The sequence below is a fragment of the Podarcis cretensis genome, assembly GCF_951804945.1.
Source record: "Podarcis cretensis genome assembly, chromosome: 14".
Taxonomy (NCBI): domain Eukaryota; kingdom Metazoa; phylum Chordata; class Lepidosauria; order Squamata; family Lacertidae; genus Podarcis; species Podarcis cretensis.
The window spans coordinates 17,686,436-17,699,438 of record NC_137183.1 but is presented as its reverse complement, the minus strand read 5'-3'; the positions used below and the strand labels follow the sequence as shown (position 1 = coordinate 17,699,438).

The 13,003-nt window shown below is 44.7% G+C and overlaps 1 long non-coding RNA gene across 1 annotated transcript; it reads left to right on the top strand.

The window, feature by feature from the left end:
* Window positions 1–755: 755 nt before the first annotated feature.
* Window positions 756–12,209, top strand: LOC307203531. Its single transcript, XR_013833251.1, has 4 exons — window positions 756–1,337; window positions 4,072–4,324; window positions 6,831–7,021; window positions 10,327–12,209. It is a non-coding gene; the product is annotated as an uncharacterized lncRNA (long non-coding RNA).
* Window positions 12,210–13,003: the final 794 nt, after the last annotated feature.

Sequence of the window (13,003 nt, the reverse complement as noted above, 5' to 3'; positions counted from 1 at the left end):
AAATTTTATTTATATCCTGCCCTCCCCAGCCAAAGCCGGGCTCAGGGCAGCTAACAACAATAAAATAGTACAACATTCTAAAATCATTTCATTATAAAATTAATTCAAATCAAATTGATGGCAACCACTGGGCTAGAGTTCTGTGAAGATTGCCAAAGGAGGGAGTCAGGCTGTGCCCTGGCCAAAGGCCTGGTGGAACAGCTCTGTCTTGCAGGCCCTGCGGAAAGATGTCAAGTCTCGCAGGGCCCTAGTCTCTTGTGACAGAGCGTTCCACCAGATTGGAGCCACAGCTGAAAAAGCCCTGGCTCTAGTTGAGGCCAGCCTAACCTCTCTGTGGCCCGGGATCTCCAAGATGTTTTTGTTTGAAGACCGTAAGTTCCTCTGTGGGACATACCAGGCCAAAGGTCCATGCAGTCAGCATTCTGTTCTCACAGTGGCCAACCAGATGCTTGAGGGAAACCCACAAGCAGGCTTTGAGCATAGGAGTACTCTCCCCTGGTTTGGTTTCCAGCAAATGATATTTTGAAGCATTACTGCCTCCAACTGTGGAAGCCAAGCCTAGCCATCATGACTTGTTGTCATTGATAGTCCTAATTATATGGGCTCTTATCAAGTACAGGAATTAATTTCAAGGAAAAGCAGGGGTTAACCACTTCCTGACACCCCCCCCCCTTCCTGGCTGTTACTCAGTTGTGCAGTTCAACCTTGCATTCACCTATTGGCATCCAATAAAACTCCTTGCTCCACCGCGCCTTGTCGTTTGTTTTAGAAGCTGCCTCCCCATCTACTGCAATGTGTTTGAAATTGGGAGGGGGGAAAGAGTGAAAACTTCTGCCTGAGTGGAAGAGCAAGACAGGAAAGGGTGGAGGGAAATGCCAAGCGGTGGGAGATGCGAAACGGAAAGGTTGACTAGGATGCACTCAGCCGGCAGAGATCGGAGCCATATCTGTAGTGGTGCTTGGCTTAAGAGCAAGTTCACCCTTGATTGTTGCTAAGCAATGAAGACGAAGGCAGAGAGAGAGAGAGAGAGAGAGAGAGAGAGAGAGAGAGAGAGAGAGAGAGAGAGAACCAGAGCAAGAAAATGAAAAAGCCTTTGAGGTCATCCAGAGCGACTGCCAAATTAAATATAGATGCTCCCGCTGCACGGTCTGACTTGCCGTGAATGCAAAGATGCTAAATAACTCCAGCCTCTCTCCCAGACTATCAGCTGTCAAAAAGTGGTCCAGTATCTACATCACAAGCATCACCTGCAGGCGGAGAGCATGGTCTGTGTCCTAGTATGCTGGTTAACCACATGTAGGGGCCTGAACCATTGGCACCTGCCTCTGATCCAAAAGGTAAGAATGGGGTTTTTAAAATATATATATATATATTGTTCTGTGTATTTGCTGAATGGCTTGGGGCGGGGAGAACTGTGTCTTTATAAATAATCCTGTCACTTTGTTCTGATGTGGCTAAGAGCTAGGAGGCTTCTTGCAGCAGCTAATATGTCTACATAACTGAGCCTTCACATACATGTGAAATATGGCATATGAAAGGATGCAGACCCTTTTTATTTTGCCCTTTAAGTCAGAATTGTCACTTGGAGGTGATTGACAGCCTTCAGACAGTATCGGAATCGGTGTGGATATTGAGATTGACTAAGCAAGTGGAATGTTTGCAATCATGTATCCTCAACTACAACGAGGGTTGTGTATGAGTGTGAATGTGTTCGCATGCCTACACACATAAGTGCGTACCTATGCACAAATACTTGTGCACTTGTGTGTGTGTGTTCTGTTTGGCATTCACAAGTCTCACTATCTGATATTCTCATAGTAGACAAGAGTGCACCTTTTCTGCTTTCTGTCACAGATCAGTTAAACCACAATTGCCTCCCCTTTAATTTCACGAAATGCTCCTGAACTGTTATAAACAGTGGTTCTCATTTGTTCAGTGCAATCCCTGGTATAATTGTTGCCTGCGATCGGATTCAAAGCTCATTTCCTGGTTTAGTTTATATATGACAAATTTCAGGACTATAGCCCCCTTCCATAATCATAAATACTTTGTGGTGCTTATCTTTTTATCACTTGGAATTATATATACCATATGCTGCGTCTTTTCCAGAGTTCCCAGTCATTTCACAGGCATTAAACTTTTATTCCTTACCTGCATTTTTAACATTTGGACATCTGCAAAAAGAGAGTGACGTTTGCTGCTGGGTGGCAGATGTCTGCATCCGTAGCAGTGAACCATTCACCATTCCTTGTCTAGCACCACAGCACCGGTCAATCACCCCACATCGCTGCATGAGCTTGGTGTGTTGCTGTTTCTTACAATGAAGATATAAAACACCAAAAGCCTCTCTACAAAAGACCGCAGACCTATGGATCAGAAGACATGAACATAATTGCTAAAAGCCACTGGGGTCCCACGCTTTGAGGATCTGGATTCAAATCCTTGTTTAGCGATGAAACTCCCAGAATGGCCTGAGATGGTTACTACCCGCAGTGTAACCTACCTCACAGGGTTGTTGTGATGTGGGAGCAGAGGAACCCTGTGCACTATCTTAAGCTCCTTAAGATCGAGAGCCCGTGTGGTGTAGTGGTTAAGAGCAGTGGACTCATAATCTGGTGAACCAGGTTCGCTTCCCCACTCCTCCACATGCAGCTGCTGGGTGACCTTGGGCTAGTCACACTTCTCTGAGGTCTCTCAGCCCCACTCACCTCACAGAGTGTTTGTTGGGGGGGGGGAGATTCTTAGCTGATTTGAGACTTCTTAGGGTAGTAGTAAAGTGGGATATCAAATCCAAACTCTTCTTCTTCTTCTCGAATATTTATTTTATTTTCCTTGACATACTTATTATTTGATGGATCGATTTACTACACGGACTAATTTTAGAATATGATTAGAGGGGGGAAACCCAAACATTCAGTATTATCATGGGTGACTTGCGTGTGGAGGGTGTGTGTGATTTGTTTGTGGCCAGAATCTATTAGAAGGCGATGCTGAGGATCTTTGTTCTTTCTGCCTGAAGACATATCTCAGGCGACGTGACCAGCGACTTCATGATAGATCATCACAAGCTGCCCTGTACTGAATCAGACCATTGGTCCATCTAGCTCTTTATGGTCCAAAGTATTGGAGCCTCAGCTTCAGGATCTGTCCTTCCAGTGAGCACTCAGGGCTTCAGAATGGATAGGTTTGATCTTCTTGCAGTCCATGGGACTGTCAAGAGTCTCCTCCAGCACCAGAATTCAAAAGCATCAATTCTTCAGCGATCAGCCTTCTTTATGGTCCAGCTCTCACTTCCATACATCACTACGGGGAAAACCATAGCTTCAACTATACGGACCTTTGTTGGCAAGGTGATGTCTCTGCTTTTTAAGATGCTGTCTAGGTTTGTCATTGCTTTTCTTCCAAGAAGCAGGTGTCTTTTAATTTCGTGACTGCTGTCACCATCTGCAGTGATCATGGACCCCAAGAAAGTAAAATCTCTCACTGCCTCCATTTCTTCCCCTTCTATTTGCCAGGAGGTGATGGGACCAGTGGCCATGATCTTAGTTATTTTGATGTTGAGCTTCAGACCATATTTCGCGCTCTCCTATTTCACCCTCATTAAAAGGTTCTTTAATTCCTCCTCACTTTCTGTCCTCAAGGTTGTGTATTATTATTACTATTATTATTATTCTTTCCCTGTCCTATCTGAAGATAGTGGAGATTGAATCCAGGATCTCCTACATGCAAAACACTTGCTCTAGCACTGAGCTATGGTTCTTCCCAATCTAATTACACCACAGTATCATTTTTGTTATTTTTTTGTGGGGGAGGAGCATCTTTCCACAGCACAGAATTTGCCTCACCAAGATCATCCTTGGGAAGTAGAGGATTTATCTAAACGATGCCCCGTTGTCATCCTGTTCACACACCCACACAGCCTCTACAAGATAATCCTGTTAAGCATTTTGAACGTCCAAGTTCCTGAAACAGAAAGTGCACACAGACTGCTTTTGCTAAGAAGATATATAGCCTGTTGTATGTTGCATGCTTGAATTTGCCTCTCTGTCTGTCTCCATTTTATTCCTACAGGGGGAAAAGAAATCCCTTCGCCTATCAGCAGTAACAGGTCTTGCTGCAGGCAGATGATAACTCTGTTCTGCCACCTCATTGACAGCCAACGAAGCTTGACAGACTGAAGGACCAAAGGGAAGCAATCACTTTTTGCTTTTTTTAAGGAACTAAAAAGCACCGTCTGTAAATGCTGAAATGTCTTCACACCTTGCTTGAATTACATAGAAGCAGAATGAACGACATCACTTGTTGGGATTACGTGAAGCAGGAGGTAATAATACAAAATACAACAAAAAACAGTCACACACTACACAGTTTTCGAGTTCTTTGCCGTATCTTGCTGTTGTTGTTAGCATCTGGGTGGATAACGTCAGATTCAGAAAGGTGCATTCTTATCCTTTGCCTCAGGAAGTACATGTCTCAAACAGGACCTGGAGGGAGCTTCCTTCTACAATCAACCAACAGGCATTGGTAAGAGGGAATTTTGAGGGTGAGCAGGATGGAAGGCAGGGAGACCCAGCTAATTCTAGTTTTGCCCTCATCCTCTTGTACTGCTGAGTTATACAGAGGCAAGACTGAGACTTAGGAAGAAGAAGCTGATAGACAGTACCACCCTCTGGGCTGGTTGAAGGTAAGAACGCAGGTAGTTGGTGGGCAGAGTGAGGTCGGTGTGGCAGTGCCCTTCTTCGACCAGCCTCCCCTAGAATCAAACAAGAAGGTCTTGCTTGCAACAAACAGTGCTGCCTGCTTGCCAGAATTCAATCAGGTGGGCAACCATGCCTCGCATCCAAATCTCCCCCCATCTTTGAGGGAAATAAAAATAAAAGTGAAGGCAGGATTCTCTCCCACAGATGCACTCCTATCTTCGAAACCTGCCTTGCAGAAGGCGAGAGACCATCTCTTGTGCCTTAAAAGAAAATCACCTATTTTTGAGTGCACACATCAACTCTTCTGCAGCAACCCCGGGCATGTGGCAGAACATCTGTTATGGAAACACTAGAAAGCAGAACGGAGGCAAGCTGGGCAGCTGCCAACTCTCTCAAGATCTTTTCCCTCCCCTTCTTTGACAGGGCTGTCCATAACCAGACAGATGGCATCCAATAGGCAGGCAGGCTCACTTTGTTAACAACCCCAAATGCGTGAAACGATTCCCAGTTCATTTTGCACCAGGCGCTGCCTCCTTGTGCTGTATTTGTTAAAATCATTTTGAATGCAAATGCAGCTCGCTATTCCGAAATGGGGAGAAAATGGATTATTATTAGACAGTGTTAGCTGGGAACAATGAGCAGCTCAGTTCTTGTGGGAGCCAATTTGCAGACACCATATTGACACATGCCTAATCTGCTCTAACTGTGCCCTTCAGGCTAAAGGTGCAGAAATTGAAGCTGGGATCTAGGTCAGTACATTTATACAGACAGACAGACAGACAGACAGATTTTTATTGCAAATATAACAGAAAGGGGGGGGGATGTCAGTTCACTGTAATGATAAGCATTATCCATCCATCCTAATGTATATTAAGATAAGTAGTTCATCTGTCCAAATCGGCATCCACATTTAGGGATGTAGCTTTGTAGAGGATATCAGCTGCTGATGATATTTCACAATGCAATTTCAAGCCCAAAGTAACACAGTTAGAGGGATTTATTCTTTTCAGCGTCAATACACCCTGATGTGTATCTCACCCAACACATTGAGGAGGGGTTCTACATCCAAAATAAGACAATAAAAGAAGTAACTCATTTTATGTGTGAGCCTCCTCTAGATTCCTGCAAAAGCGAACAACTATTTAGAAATACAAGTACAGTGGTACCTCGGGTTACATACGCTTCAGGTTACAGACTCCGCTAACCCAGAAATAGTACCTTGGGTTAAGAACTTTGCTTCAGGATGAGAGCAGAAATTGTGCTCCGGTGGTGCGGCAGCAGCAGGAGGCCCCATTAGTGGTGCTTCAGGTTAAGAAAAGATTCAGGTTAAGAACGGACCTCCGGAACGAATTGAGTACCCGGTAATTGTAAAGGGGTGTGAGTGTGTATGTGGGTGATTGTATTTATTTCCTTATATATATAGTTTATCATTCATCTTATCACCAGGGATGGGGAACCTGTGGCCCTCGAGGAGAGGGGCTGCCAACTTTTTTGGATACATGGGCACATTCGAAGTTTTGCCGAAGTGCTGCAGATGCCGGACAAAAAATGGCATAACACAAAATGGCTGCCACATCTAAAAGAGCAGAAAAGGTGACTGGACCACAAAAGGGCATGGGTATGCCCCCACCCCATTCAGCTGCCCCCTCAAAATGGAAAAAGGCACCTTCATCAGCCACCTCCATGTTCGCTCATAGAGAGAAGGTCTTAGCTAGGGTTGCCAAATGTCCAGAATTTCTCAGACATAGCCATTATTCAGCCCTTGTAAAGAATGTCCAGGCAGAAATCGCTGAAATGTCCAGGAAAATCCAGGTGTATGGCAGAAGTGTAGATTTTGGTGAATTTCATTAAAAAGAGCTCACAAGCCTTCTTTTTTGTGTGTGTGTCCGGATTTTCAACTTTTTTTTTAAAATATAATTTTTATTAACAGGCCAATCAAATCACATTGGTTCCAAATCACATTAGTTCCAAATTATATAGCCAAATTTTTAAATTTTTGTTGGGGCGGATTTTCACTTTTTGAAATGGCAACCCTATCTTAGCACCTCTGTGTACCTCTCATCCACTCAGAACTGATATGATGGTGAGTGTCCACTCTTGGCAACCAATAAATTGTGGTTATGTTTACAGGGGAACGTCCAGTGTGGGAGATGCTGAGCTCATGCTATTGGAACTGAGCAAGAAGACTCAGTTGTGGTAGAGCATCTCTTTTGCATGAAAAAGCTCCCAGGTATAATCCCCAGCATTGCTAGGTAGGGCTACGAGACACACCTGTCTGAAGTCCTGCCGAACTGCTGCCAGTCAGGGAAGACAAAACCAAGGTAAGTGGACCAATTTATCTGACACAGTATAGGGCAGCTCTTAGATAATGCAGAAGTGAATACCACTGGGTGTATCAGGGACTGGATGGATGAGGGAGAATGTTGGCAACTGCCTGACCAAGAGGCCGCCAGGGAAAGTACAGAGGGAGAGGATTTGAATCCTGGGTCCTGGAGGTGATAAACCAGCCACACCCCAGAAGAAGGGAAGAGCTGGGAAGCACTGGAGACTGGGAGCTTGAAAGATGATGAAGAGGAGGAAACAGGCAGGTGCCCCAGCACAGGGCAGAGACAGGGATCAGACTTGGCAATTCCACCACAGAGCACTCTGACAGCTTCTCTGCTGACAGCCTGCAAGCCCCCTCCCCACTCCCAGAACAAGCCGCCTATGGCATATTACCGAATAAAGGGCCAGGTAGAAACAGAAGTGAGGGACGCAGGTGGCGCTGTGGGTTAAACCACAGAGCCTAGGATTTGCCTATCAGAAGGTCGGCAGTTCAAATCCCTGCATCGGGGTGAGCTCCCATTGCTCGGTCCCTGCTCCTGCCAACCTAGCAGTTCGAAAGCACGTCAAAGTGCAAGTAGATAAATAGGTACCATTCCGGCAGGAAGGTAAACGTGTTTCCGTGTGCTGCTCTGGTTTGCCAGAAGCGGCTTAGTCATGCTGGCCACATCACCCAGAAGCTGTACGCCGGCTTCCCTCAGCCAATCAAGCGAGATGAGCGCCGCAACCCCAGAGTCGGTCACGACTGGACCTAATGGTCAGGGGTCCCTTTACCTTTAGAAACAGAAAGAGTCCCTAGGGGCTTGCTGTAGACCAGGGGTCAGCGAATTTACCACGACTCAGGCCGGTGTCTCCAGCGCCGATCGTGAAGCGGGCCGGAGGGCGGGGGAGCGCGTGCCCATATGCGTGCACACAAGCTAATTCCGGCGCACTTCCGCACCGGAAATGGCTTGTGCGCATGTGCACGAGCCTCCTCCGACCCGGATGTGCACTAGAAATAACGCTTGTGCATGCGCAAATAACGCTTGCACATGCACACAAGCTATTTCCAGTGCTCCTCCGACCCGGAACTGGCAGCTGCGCAGCACAGCACCAGTAAGAGCGGGCGGCGGCAGCAGGTGGCGGGGGTCGCCACAGGCTGGATAAACGAGTCCCTCGGGCCTTATCCGGCCCATGGGCCTTAGTTTGGGGACCCTGCTGTAGCCAGAGGAACGGGCCTGACACAGAGGGATAGGGAGTTACAAGCCACTTCAGGCAAATGCTTCATCTAGACAGGAGCAACCCTTAGAAGTCTCTTTCTGTTCTCTGTTCTGCTTCCTTAATAAAGAAACTAACTATAAGTCAAGGGACGCAGGTGGCACTGTGGGTTAAACCACAGAGCCTAGGACTTGCCGATCAGAAGGTCAGCGGTTCGAATTCCTGCAACGGGGTAAGCTCCTGCCAAGCTAACAGTTCGAAAGCACGTCAAAGTGCAAGAAGCCTAGAATTCAATTTAAGTTACTAACAGATGCGAAAGAAAGAGGAGGCTTCGCCCTGCCAGACCTGAAATTATATTATGAAGCAGTGTGTCTCTGCTGGTTAAAGGAATGGATAAAACTAGATAATACGGAGTTGCTAGACTTACAAGGATATGATAATAGATTTGGGTGGCACGCATATCTATGGTCTGGAAAGAAGAAAGGTTATGTAGGCTTTGAGAACCACATTTTCCGAAGATCGTTGAAAGAAGTTTGGGATAGGTATAAAAACCTACTCGAACCAAAAACTCCACACTGGTTGTCTCCATTAGAGGTTATGAGTGTTAAAAAAACTAATATGAGGAAAAATTGGGCTACATATGGAGAGTTAATTGTCAAGGAAGGGGGGAGATGGAAAATGAAACCTTATGAAGAGGTAAAAGAGCATGTGTATGACTGGTTGCATTACCTACAAACAAATGAAATGTTTAAGAAGGATCTTAAGGAGTACGGGTATGCAGAGAAAGAGTCAAAATTTCAAACAGAAATAATAAATAATGAATTTAAGATATTATCTAAAATGTATAAAATTTTGTTGGAATGGCACACCAAAGATGAAGAAGTTAAATCGGTTATGATAAAATGGGCCAGGGATTTTGGATATAATATACAAATGGATGATTGGATTAAATTATGGAATGAAAACATGAAATTTACTGCATGTACAGCGTTAAAAGAGAATATAATGAAAATGATGTATAGATGGTATATTACACCGGTAAAACTTGCAAAAATGTATAAAACATGTAAGAAATATTGGAAATGTAAAGAAAATGATGGCACTTTTTATCATATGTGGTGGGAATGTAAAAAAGTGAAGAGCTTCTGGGAACTGATATATAATGAATTGAAGAAGATGTTGAAATATACATTTGTTAAGAAACCAGAGGCTTTTCTTCTAGGAATTATAGGAAATGAAATAAATAGAAAGGATTGCAAACTTTTCCAATATGCAGTAACAGCGGCGAGAATATTACTGGCCCAGAACTGGAAACAAGAACAAGTACCAACAATGGAGGAGTGGAGAACAAAGTTGATGGACTATGCAGAACTGGACAAATTGACAGGGAAGATTAGATATTTACGAGATCTAAAGTTTATCGAGGACTGGAGAAAGTGGGTGGACTATTGGGAAGGTATAAGTGACAGAGAAATAACGTTAGTGGCATTTAAAGAAGCTCTGTAAAAGTCAAAGAAATATTGCAAAAAAGAAAAACAGGTCTCAAATGGTTTTCGAAAGGCAATAGCGAATTTAAGAACTGTGTATTTAAAAATCAAATTTGGATGATTGTCAGAGAGGCTGAGGGAAGTCCAAAATTGGAAAATCTGTTAAAGTTGAAATTGTGATGTGTTATATATTCTTTTTGTGGAAATTAATAAAAAATTATATTAAAAAAACAAAAAACAAAGTGCAAGTAGATAAATAGGTACCGCTCCGGCAGGAAGCTAAACGGTGTTTCCGTACGCTGCTCTGGTTCGCCAGAAGCGGCTTAGTCATGCTGGCCACATGACCCGGAAGCTGTACGCCGGCTCCCTCGGCCAATAAAGCAAGATGAGCGCCGCAACCCCAGAGTCGGTCACGACTGGACCTAATGGTCAGGGGTCCCTTTACCTTTACCTAACTGTAAGTTAGCCCGTGTTTCACTGCCTTTCTCTGATCTGTGAATGACCTGTTCTGCTCGTCAGCTCCCTGGCAGAGTGGCAGCCTGCTTCTCCAGAGGTCCTTACTCTACCTGATTATCCACAGACCACAAGTGCCTTAGTGATTTCTTCTCCTTTTTCCCCAGGACACACTTCTCTCTTGCGCCATCTTGGTGGGAATGTGGACAGCAGGGTGCTCTTCCCGAGTCCAGCTCCACGTGGTTTCACAAATACCTGGAAATTATCCAACACCAGCGTTTAAGAGGGGGCCTTTCTCCAAGTTGCTTGAAGAGCAGCAGTAAACATTTCCAGCACACATCTGCAGCATCAGCATCAGGACTTGAGCTTTCAGATAGAACAAAGGGATCATGAGGAGGACAGGGGTGGAAATAGCAACTATTTGTTTTGTCTCCTAACTGGCAGAAGGGAAGAGCTGGTGAAATTCAATTTGTGGCTTGTGTGCTGAGGCACTTCGGTCCTCATGAATCACCTAGAAGAATCTGTGCCAACTGCAACACCAGCCAAGGCTTCCTTCAGGTTTAGATTGATGAGCAGAAGTAAGCAGCCACTTCAGAGCTGACAAAAGAGACTTGGAATGGGTGCCAAGCTTGTCTGGATGAGTGGGAATCGACCATTTTTACAGGCAGAACACACTTTTTTCAGGAATGTAGGAAGTTGCCTTGAACCAAGTCAGACCACTGGTCCATCATCGCAGTACTATCTGCTAGGGGTGTGAATCAGCTCTTTGTGGGAGTCAAATAACAAGCTGAATTATTAGTCTCTGCAGCTAGTCTCGGGCGCAGTTATCCTCCTGCGGTTTGACTACACCCCTGGGGGTGCATTCCATTGTCTCTTGAGACAGACAAATGCCAACAACAACAACGCCTATGTGGCTACATTTAGTCTATTCTGTCTTGAAAGGTAAAGCTATGACTTATTCAGCAGCAGAGGACATCATGTGTTCCTTACCATGATGCAATGTCTATCAATAGACATTAATTAACTGATGTAACCACTGAGTTGGCAATGTCTAAGTTGTGAGGTTTTCGGTACAGCGAACTAATTATTTATCTATTGCGAGAAAGAGTGGCAAGTGCTTGTGGGTGTAAGAATCTCTGTGGAGAAAGATGCTGTTTTAATTAAATCAACTGCTGGCAGACATAATAAGCTTTCGGGCCTATTTCCGTTCTGTAGTAACTGAGTACCATTAACCAATCATTCAACCTATGGTCTGACTACTCCACCCATCGCAAATTTGCACCTAGTGTGAATCGTTCAATTTCAGGGGGTTTTCCCCCTCATTTTTCCAACCTTTGGTTCAATTTTCCACATTTCCATATCAGTTTAATAAATTAATAAATATATAACTTACTTCATGAGCATTCAACTACAGGCCTAGCTTGCCCCATAATGTTCCCCAGTGCCTATGAATCCAAAACCTTCCTCCTGACACCATCGTCTCATTTCGATATTGAGACCACAAAGCTGAGCCTGTCTGTCTGGCCCTGCACATGGAACTGGTAGCATTTCAGAGAAAGCCATCTTGGAGTAGCACCCAGGGCCTGGTGCAAGATGGAGCATTGTTGAGCCAATTGGGAGTGGACACCATAGTCCTGTTATATTAAATAAACATGTAAGTAGCCAATTGCCTAGAAAATCCAACACGGTCACATCTGATTTTGAGAGAGGAATATCATAGATTTAAGAGTCTCACGCTCTACTGACTGAAGTATCCCAACAAATGAGGAGACTGGTGGGTTTTTTAAAAAAAAAGAAATCTTGAAACGGAAAGTCAAGAGGGTCAAATCACTCCAAAATGCTTTTAGCTCCAAACACGCTATTAGATACTCAGCTGGAGTGTATACCACAGATCCAGGAAAAGTACCATAAGAGACAAGAGGACACTGGCATGATTAACAAGTAGAGTGAGAGAAGCTATTAGAGGCAAGAAGGTTTCCTTCAAATGAAGAGAATGAAAAGGAACACAAACTGTGGCCCCAAAAGTGCAGACAGACAGTAAGGGATGCTTTAGGGGGGAAAGACTTTGAGGAACACGTTACTGTAAAAATAAAGACCAACAAGGAGAAGTTCTTCAAATATATTAGTAGCAGGAAACCATCTAGGAAGACCCCTCGACAACAAGGGAGGACAAAGAGATTGCAGAGAAGCAGAATGATTTGTTTGCATCTGTCTTCACAATGGAGATATAGAGCAGAACCCAGTACCTTTGCAGGAGATGAGTCTGAGGAGCCAAGATGGATAATGGAGACAAGTAATGAAGTTCTAGACCCAACAGACAAAATTAAAACTGCCAAAACTCTGGGTCCAGTTGGCATCCTTCTGAGAGTCTCAAAAAACCTCAAATGTGAAAATGCTAATCTTCTAACAAAAATATATAACTTGCCCCTTGGGTCAACCTCTTATACCCTAGGACTGGATAGTAGCCAATGTAACGCCAAATTTAGAAAAGGGATCCAGGGGGATCCTGGAAATTACAGGCTGGTTAGTTTAACATATGTCCCTGGAAAATTGGTGGAGGCTATGAAGGACTTAGGGACGCGGGTGGCGCTGTGGGTTAAACTACAGAGCCTAGGACTTGCCGATCAGAAGGTCGGCGGTTCGAATCCCCGCGACGGGGTGAGCTCCCGTTGCTCGGTCCCTGCTCCTGCCAACCTAGCAGTTTGAAAGCACGTCAAAGTGCAAGTAGATAAGTAGGTACCACTCCAGCGGGAAGGTAAACAGCGTTTCCGTGCGCTGCTCTGGTTTGCCAGAAGCAGCTTAGAATCATAGAATAGAATCATAGAATCATAGAGTTGGAAGAGA